This window comes from Eriocheir sinensis, chromosome 54 (assembly GCF_024679095.1).
Source record: "Eriocheir sinensis breed Jianghai 21 chromosome 54, ASM2467909v1, whole genome shotgun sequence".
Classification (NCBI taxonomy): domain Eukaryota; kingdom Metazoa; phylum Arthropoda; class Malacostraca; order Decapoda; family Varunidae; genus Eriocheir; species Eriocheir sinensis.
Genome location: NC_066562.1, coordinates 5,965,101 through 5,974,271, shown reverse-complemented (window position 1 = coordinate 5,974,271; position 9,171 = coordinate 5,965,101).

The following is a 9,171-nucleotide window of genomic DNA, read 5'->3' as shown; positions in this document are numbered from 1 at the left end:
TCCAGGAGTAGTTTTATGACCCTGGTGGTAGTTTGACCCTTCTTCTGTACCATGAACCTAAAAACACATATTTGACAAGGCTTTCGTACGAGTTTCGGGCGTTTCTAGAAGTAGTTTTATGACCCTGGTGGTAGTTTGACCCTTCTTCTGTACCATGAACTTAAAAACACATAGTTGACAAGGGTATCGTAAGAGTTGTGGGCATTTCTAGAAGTAGTTTTATGACCCTGGTGGTAGTTTGACCCTTCTTCTGCACCATGAACCTAAAAACACATATTTGACAAGGCTTTTATAGGAGTTGTGGGTATTTCCAGTAGTAGTATTATGACCCTGGTGGTAGTTTGACCCTTCTTCTGTACCAAGAACCTAAAACTACACTCATCAGAACCCGATCGATCCCCTCTTTGACCTTTAGAAATAGTTGATGTGAGAAGCGAAAGTGTCTTAATAAGTATAACCGGCGTAAGTGTCAAATAAGTACATGGCATCTCAACGACCGTCCCGTCAATAAACGATTAAATACAGCCATGGATAGTGAAGTTAGGTGTGGTTAGGTTCACAGCAGGCGCCTTGTATAGACCTACCAGCCTCTTGTAGACTCCTTATGTTATATTCAATACAGGCTTGGTGGTCATGTTGTGAGTGCCAATACTATAGACACATTCAAGAGATTACATAGAGTCATGGGGAGTGAGGTTAGGTTAGGCTTGTATAGACCTACCAGCCTCTTGTAGACTCCTTATGTTCAATACAGGCTTGGTGGTCATGTTGTGAGTGCCAATACCATAGACACATTCAAGAGAAGATTAGATAAGGTCATGGGGTGTGAGGTTAGGTGGGGTTAGGTTCACGGGAGCTGCCTTGTATAGACCTACCGGCCTCTTGTAGATTCCTTATGTTCAATACAGGCTTGGTGGTCATGTTGTGAGTGCCAATACCATAGACACATTCAAGAGAAGATTAGATAAGGTCATGGATAGTGAGGTTAGGTGGGGTTGGGCTCACAGCAGCCGCCTTGTATAGACCTACCGGCCTCTTGTAGACTCCTTATGTTATATTCAATACAGGCTTGGTGGTCATGTTGTGAGTGCCAATACTATAGACACATTCAAGAGAAGATTAGATAAGGTCATGGATAGTGAGGTTAGGTGGGGTTAGGTTCACGGGAGCTGCCTTGTATAGACCTACCGGCCTCTTGTAGATTCCTTATGTTCAATACAGGCTTGGTGGTCATGTTGTGAGTGCCAATACTATAGATACATTCAAGAGAAGATTAGATAAGGTCATGGATAGTTAAGTTAGGTGGGGTTAGGTTCACGGGAGCTGCCTTGTATAGACCTACCGGCCTCTTGTAGATTCCTTATGTTCAATACAGGCTTGGTAGTCATGTTGTGAGTGCCAGTACGATAGACACATTCAAGAGAAGATTAGATAAGGTCATGGATAGTTAAGTTAGGTGGGGTTAGGTTCACGGGAGCTGCCTTGTATAGACCTACCGGCCTCTTGTAGATTCCTTATGTTCAATACAGGCTTGGTGGTCATGTTGTGAGTGCCAATACTATAGACACATTCAAGAGAAGATTAGATAAGGTCATGGATAGTGAGGTTAGGTGGGGTTAGGTTCACGGGAGCTGCCTTGTATAGACCTACCGGCCTCTTGTAGATTCCTTATGTTCAATACAGGCTTGGTGGTCATGTTGTGGGTGCCAATACCATAGACACATTCAAGAGAAGATTAGATAAGGTCATGGATAGTGAGGTTAGGTGGGGTTAGGTTCACGGGAGCTGCCTTGTATAGACCTACCAGCCTATTGCAGACTCCATAGGTTCTTTTGGTTCACGTCTCTCCTCCTCCTCCTCCTCCTCCTCCTGCTTCTCCTCCTCCCCTCCTCCTCCTCTTCCTCACCTGCGACTCAATCCACGACGCAGCGCAGTTATGGGGGTAACGAGGAGGAGGAAGAAGAAGAAGAAGAAGAAGAAGAAGAAGAAGAAGGAAAGGTGATAATGTAGAGTAAACAGTAAGGAATATTAATGAAATGCAGATAGAGAAGAGGAGGAGGAAGAGGAGAGGAGGAAAGAAGAAGAGAAAGATGATGATGAGAAAACGGAGATGAAAATGAAGGAAAATGCGGGTGAAGGAGAAGAGAAAGTGGAGGAGGAGGAGGAAGAGGAATTAATATCAGTTACGTCACAAAAGGAAGACAAAAAAGAATAATAAGGAAGGAAATATGACCTGGCGAGAGAGAGAGAGAGAGAGAGAGAGAGAGAGAGAGAGAGAGAGAGTTTTGACCTTCATGTAGTTATAAGGTGTGAAATTATAGGAAAAGAGAGAGAGAGAAAAGGGGGAGGAATGGAGGGAAGAGGGAAGGAGGAGAGCGGAGGTAAAAATTGAAGAGGGAGAGAGAGGGAGGGAAGGGAAGGAGGAAGAGAGAGAGAGAGAGAGAGAGAGAGAGAGAGAGAGAGAGAGAGAGAGAGAGAGAGAAATCTTCCTCGCTCAATTTTTCCTTCCTTCTTCTTCTTCTTCTTCTTCTTCTTCTTCTTCTTCTTCTTCTTATTATTATTATTATTATTATTATTATTATTATTATTATTATTTTGGCATTTCACGGCTTGACATTTTTTCCTACATTTACGAAGGGCAGAAAAATAAAGAGAAAAGAAGGAAAAAAATGAACAGGAAAAAAAAGGTCAAGGAAAATATTTAATCAAAACAACAACAACAACAACAACAACAACAACAACAAGACTTAGACTTAGAAAACAACAACAAAAAAATAAAGAAAATAAAAATAAAGGAAAAAAAAGGTAGGTGTGGCTATTTATTTATCTATTTATTATATTCTAACTACTACTACTACTACTACTACTACTACTACTACTACTACTACTACTACTACTACTACTACTACTACTACTACTACTACTACTACTACTACTACTACTACTACTACTACTATTACTATTACTACTACTACTACTACTGCTACTACTACTACTACTACATTCTTTTCTTCATGTTTATTTCCTTCTGTTCTATCCTCCTCTTCCTTTTCTTTCCCTTCCTCCTCTTCCTCCTCCTCCTCTTTCTACTTTTGTTTTCCTCGTTTCTCTTCCTTCGCCTCCTCCTCCTCCTTTCCCTCCTGATCACATTTCTTTATATTCTTCCTCCTCTTTCGTCTCCTCCGTGTCAATAACCTCTTCCTCCTCCTCCTCCTCTTCCTCCTCCTCCTCTTTCTACTTTTGTTTTCCTCGTTTCTCCTCCTTCGCCTCTTCCTTCTCCTCCTCCTCCTTTCCCTGCTGATCCAATTTCTTTATGTTTTTCCTCCTCTTTTGTCTCCTCCGTGTCAATACCCTCTTCCTCCTCCTCCTCCTCCTCCTCCTCCTCCTCCTCTAACATAATATTATAGTTGGTTTGCCCTTTAATATGTGTTATCACGTCGGTATTTGAGGTTATGTTTGGTTATGTAAAGATTAGATTTGTACTCGTTGCTCTCTCTCTCTCTCTCTCTCTCTCTCTCTCTCTCTCTCTCTCTCTCTCTCTCTCTCTCTCTCTCTCTCTCTCTCTCTCTCTGTTTCTCTTTTTCTCTTTCCATTTTCTTCTTTCTTCCTCCTCCTTTTTCTTCTTTTCCTTTTCTTGTTATTTTTTCTTCTCAGCCTGACCTTTCACACTTAATTCTTTTCCTACTCTCTCTCTCTCTCTCTCTCTCTCTCTCTCTCTCTCTCTCTCTCTCTCTCTCTCTCTCTCTCTCTCTCTCTCTCTCTCTCTCTCTCTCTCTCTCTCTCTCTCTCTCTCTCTCTCATTTGGCTTGTTGACATGTTTAGATTTCTTTTCCTCTACTTCCTTCCCTCCTCCTCCTCCTCCTCCTCCTCCTCCGCAAGGTCATACAGGTGAAAGACATAATTATGGCACACCTGTTCATCTCTCTCTCTCTCTCTCTCTCTCTCTCTCTCTCTCTCTCTCTCGCTCTCGCTCTCTCTTTCCCTCTCTCTCTCTCTCGCTCTCTCGCTCTCTCTTTCCCTCTCTCTCTCTCGATTAAACCGCATTCTTCTTCTTCTTTTTTATTATGAAGAGAAGGAAATTAACGAAGGAGGGATATGATGAGAGAGAGAGAGAGAGAGAGAAAGACCAAAAAAACAGAGCAAAATAAAAAAAACAAAACAATGAATTAACAAGAACAAAATAGTGAAAAGAGGAAGAAGATAAAGAAGAGAAGAAGGAAAATAGATAAAGGAAAGGAAAGAATGGAGGAAAGGAGGAAAGGAAGTAGAGAAGAGAAGGTTATGAAATAGACTGGTTATGTGTGTGATAGGAGGAGGAGGAGGAGGAAGTAGTAGAGGGGGATGGTGTTGGTTATTTAGAAGAAACCTGGAAACATGGACAAGCAGGCAGCAGAAAGCCTGTTGGCTCATTACAAGGCTGCCTGCGTTCAGTGATTCAATCAATCCGTTTGCCATAGGAGTGGCTTGCAGGGAAGGATTAAAGCACTTGTGTACCTACTCTTGGGTACGTTCAGTTCACTCCCGATGCAGCAAAGTGGCGATCAATGCGTTTCTTGAAGGAGTTGATGGTCTCTGCGCTAACCACTTCTGCAGGAAGGCTGTTCCAGTGGCGAACAACTCTATTTGAGAAATAACTCCTGCCGATGTCGGTATTGCATCGCTTTGCTTGAATTGTTTTTCCGTTGTTTCTTGTTCTCAGGTTGGTTTGTAGCGTGAAGAGTTTGGAGTGATCAACGTTGCTGAGCTTGTTCAGGTACTTAAAGACTTGCATCATGTCTCCCCGCAGGCGTCTCTTTTCCAACGTGAAGAGGTTGAGTCGCTCGAGTCGTTCTTCATAGGGCTTCGTCCTCAGTGATGGTATCATCTTCGTGGCGCGGCGCTGTACTCTCTCAAGTAATTCAATGTCTTTCCTGTAATTTGGAGACCAGAATTGCACGGCGTATTCCAGGTGGGGCCTTACCAGCGAATTATACAAGGATAACATAACTCCCGGCGTCTTGTATTCGAAGTTCCTCGATGTGAACCCAAGCATTGTATTGGCTTTCTTACAGGCGGACTTGCAGTGTTTTGTTTGTTTCAAGTCACTGCTGATGGTGACCCCGAGGTCTCTTTCCTCTTGCACAACATGTAAGGGAAGGAGGAAGGGGAAGGAAGGAAGGGGTGCAGGGAATGGATATAGAGGGGGGTGATTGGAAGATGGGAAGGGAGGGGGAAGAGGAAGGGAAGGATGAAGGAAGAAAGGAAGGAAGGGGTGCAGGGAATGGATAAAGAGGGAGTGATAGGAAGATGGGAAGGGAGGGGGAAGAGGAAGGAAGGAAGGAAGGAAGGGGAAGAGGAAGGAAGTAGTCGAGAGGAATAAAGAGGGGGTTGATAGGAAGGGGGGAGGGGGGGGGGTTCTTTTGAGGTTCCTAAGACACACACACACACACACACACACACACACACACACACACACACACACACACACACACACACACACACACACACACACACACACACACACACACACACACACACACACACACACACACACACACACACACACACACACACACACACACACACACACACACACACACACACACACACATTCCGGAGAATTGCGGTTTTCTCCAAGTTTCTCGTGTGTGTGTGTGTGTGTGTGTGTGTGTGCTTTTGAAAGACTTTTACGGCATCTTGCATATCTGTGTACACCTGTGACTTTTATGAGGCAGGTAATTTGAATATACACACACACACACATGTACGTATATGTATGTATGCATGTATGTCTATGTATATGTGTATGGTTTGAAGGTCGGACTAATGGTGTGTGTGTGTGTGTGTGTGTGTGTGTGTGTGTGTGTGTGTGTGTGTGTGTGTGTGTACCCAAAACGTGTGTGTGTGTGTGAAATGTCGGCACACACCTTGGCCCACTCAGAGGAGGAGGAGGAGGAGGGGGGAGGTAACTTGTATGGGTGAAGAGAAGAAAATGGGAAGGTCAAGGGGAGGAGAATAGGGAGAAGAGGAGGAGGAGGAGGAGGAGCGTAACTTGTATGGATGAAGAGAAGAAAATGGGAAGGTCAAGGGGAGGAGAATAGGGAGAGGAGGAGGAGGAGGAGGAGGGAGGTAACTTGTATGTATGAAGAGAAGAAGATAGGAAGGTCAAGGGGAGAAGAGGAGGAGGAGGAGGAGGAGGAAGAAGAAAAATAGGAGGGTAGCATTTTTCTCTACTTTATTTCCCTCCTTCCTTCTTTTCTTCCTTCCTTCCTTCCTTCCTTCCTTCCTTCCTTTCCTCCCTCTTTGCCCTTCCTTCTTTATTCTTATCTTGGGACGAGGAAGAGGAAGAGGAAGAAGGGGGAAGGGAAGAGGTTAGAAAAATGAGGTTGATGTTATTATTATTATTATTATTATTATTATTATTATTATTATTATTATTATTATTATTATTATTATTATATTTGTTGTTGTTGCTGTTGTTCGTTTGTTCCTAATTAGTTGTTTCCTCTTTTCTTGTAATATCTTTTTTTCTTTTCTTTTCCTCATTCTTTTCATTTTTTCCTTATCGTTTTTCTATATTTTTCTTTTGTCTTCCTGTTTTTTTTGTCTATCTTCTTCTTCTTTTTCTTCGTTTATTTATTTATCATATTTTTTTCTTAGTCATCAAATCACACAAATTCGCCTTCAGTAAAATTGCCTTGCTTTAAAACTTGTTATATCGAGGGGGGGAGGAGGAGGAGGAAGAAGAGGAGGGAAGGAAGGAAGGGAAAGGAGGAGGGGAGAAAAGGGGGAGGAGGAGGAGGAAGAGGAAGGAAGGGGGTAGGGGGAGATGACCAGGGGTGTGTGTGTGTGTGTGTGTGTGTGTGTGTGTGTGTGTGTGTGTGTGTGTGTGTGTGTGTGTGTGAGTCATTTAATTGAGAGTTGCAATTAGTTTCACCATCTCTCTTCTGTTTATTTTCTTCTTCTTCTTCTTCTCTTCGTAATCTTTCTAGTCTTTTTTTTTTTTGTTACTTTCCACTTCTTTTCTTCTTCTTCCTTTTCTTCCCCTTTTCCCTAATTTCTTGTGTGTTCAATTTTCTTTTCCTCCTCCTCCTCCTCCTCCTCCTCCTCCTCCTCCTCCGTAATACCATAATCTCGGGGCTACAGGAGAGTAATTGCAATCTTCACCTGACAGCGTTGCATTAATACCTGTAATGACTCACTAATTACAGGTAGAGGCGGGAACGCTGAATGTGCAGGTGGTGGTGGTGGTGGTTGTGGTGGTGGTGATGGTAGTGGTGGTTGTGGTGGTGGTGGTGGTGGTGGTTGTGGTGGTGGTGATGGTAGTGGTGGTGGTCTCTTACTCTTTCCTCTCCTTCTCCTTCTCCTCCTCCTCCTCTTCTTCTTATTTTTCTTCTTCTTCTTTTTTTCCCTCTTCCTTTTGATCTTTCTTTTCCTGTTCCTTTTTTCTTCTACTTTTCCTTCTCTTCTTTCTATTTTAACTCCTCTTCTTTCTTCTACTCCTGTTCTTCTTCTTCCCCTCCTTTTCTCCTTTCTTCTACTCTTTTTTTAACTCCTTCTCTTCTCTCTTCCTCCTCATTTTCTTCTTTCTTCTTCTCCTCCGTCTCTTCCTTTCACTACGTTTCATATTTTGTTTTGCTTTTTCTTCTCCTTTTCTTTTTCTTCTTACTCTTCTTAATAATCTTTTTCTTCCTGACCTCCTAACAAACACAAGATCTAGCTAAACGGTCAATCATTTCATGTACAAGCATTAGGAGTTCTATTTCGAAGAGTCATCGGTCACCCCAACAAGTATCCTGCAAAACTAGCAAGTGGGAAAACGCTCAACTCATACAAGAAACCATTAACCGTAACTCTATTCCATCTATTACATTAGGAGGAGTTTTATCTTGAACGGAGTGAGTTATCCGCCACCACAACAAGCTTCCTGCCTTTCTAGCTAGTGCGGAAACGGTCAACTCACAAAAGATACCATTAACTGTTACACTATTGCATCTATTACATCAGAATTAGTTTTATCTTGAACGGAGTGAGTTATCCGCCACCACAGCAAGCTTCCTGCCTTTCTAGCTAGTGCGGAAACGGTCAACTCACAAAAGATACCATTAACTGTTACACTATTTCATCTATTACATCAGAATTAGTTTTATCTTGAACGGAGTGAGTTATCCGCCACCCCAACAAGCCTCCTGCATTTCTAGCCAGTGTGGAAACGGTCAACTCATACAAGATACCATTAACCGTTACACTATTCCCTCTATTACATTAGGAGTAGTTTTATCTTGAACGGAGTGAGTTATCCGCCACCTCAACAAGCCTCCTGCATTTCTAGCCAGTGTGGAAACGGTCAACTCACAAAAGATACCATTAACCGTTACACTATTCCCTCTATTACATTAGGAGTAGTTTTATCTTGAACGGAGTGAGTTATCCGCCACCCCAACAAGTATCCTGCAAAACTAGCAAGTGGGAAAACGGTCAACTAACAAAAGATACCATTAACCGTTACACTATTGCATCTATTACATCAGGAGAAGTTTTATCTTGAACGGAGTGAATTATCCGCCACCCCAACAAGTATCCTGCAAAACTAGCAAGTGTGAAAACGGTCAACTAACAAAAGATACCATTAACCGTTACACTATTGCATCTATTACATCAGGAGAAGTTTTATCTCGAACGGAGTGAGCAGTGACATCTCAAGTGTAGGGTTCATTGGAGTGAGTTATCCGCCACCCCAACAAGTTTCCTGCAATTCTAGCTAGTGCGGAAACTCAACACATACAAAATAGCATTAACCGTTGTATCAAGACACCTCTCCTCCCGAAATTGACCTCTCTTTTGGCTGCTCTTTACTTTTATCTTTGTGGGAACAGCGATTAGCGGGCTCTTTTTTTTTTACATTTTTTTTTGTTGCCCTTGAGCTGTTTCTTTAGCTGTAAAAATAAGAAAAAAACACTTGCGACAGGTGTGGCCTTATCGTTCCCTGGCGCACGTGTAGCGAATGATTTAGTGTGATTTGAAGGCCATGGAAGTGCGTGGCGAATAGATGATATCCCAATGCAGGTAGATTTGGTATGAGACTACGTGTGCTTTCTGTTGCCTACTCTTACATGTTTCCTCCTCTCCTCTTCCTCCTCCTCTTCCATGCAGGGAGGAGTGTTTTAAGCTTAGGTATACATGCTTTCTGTT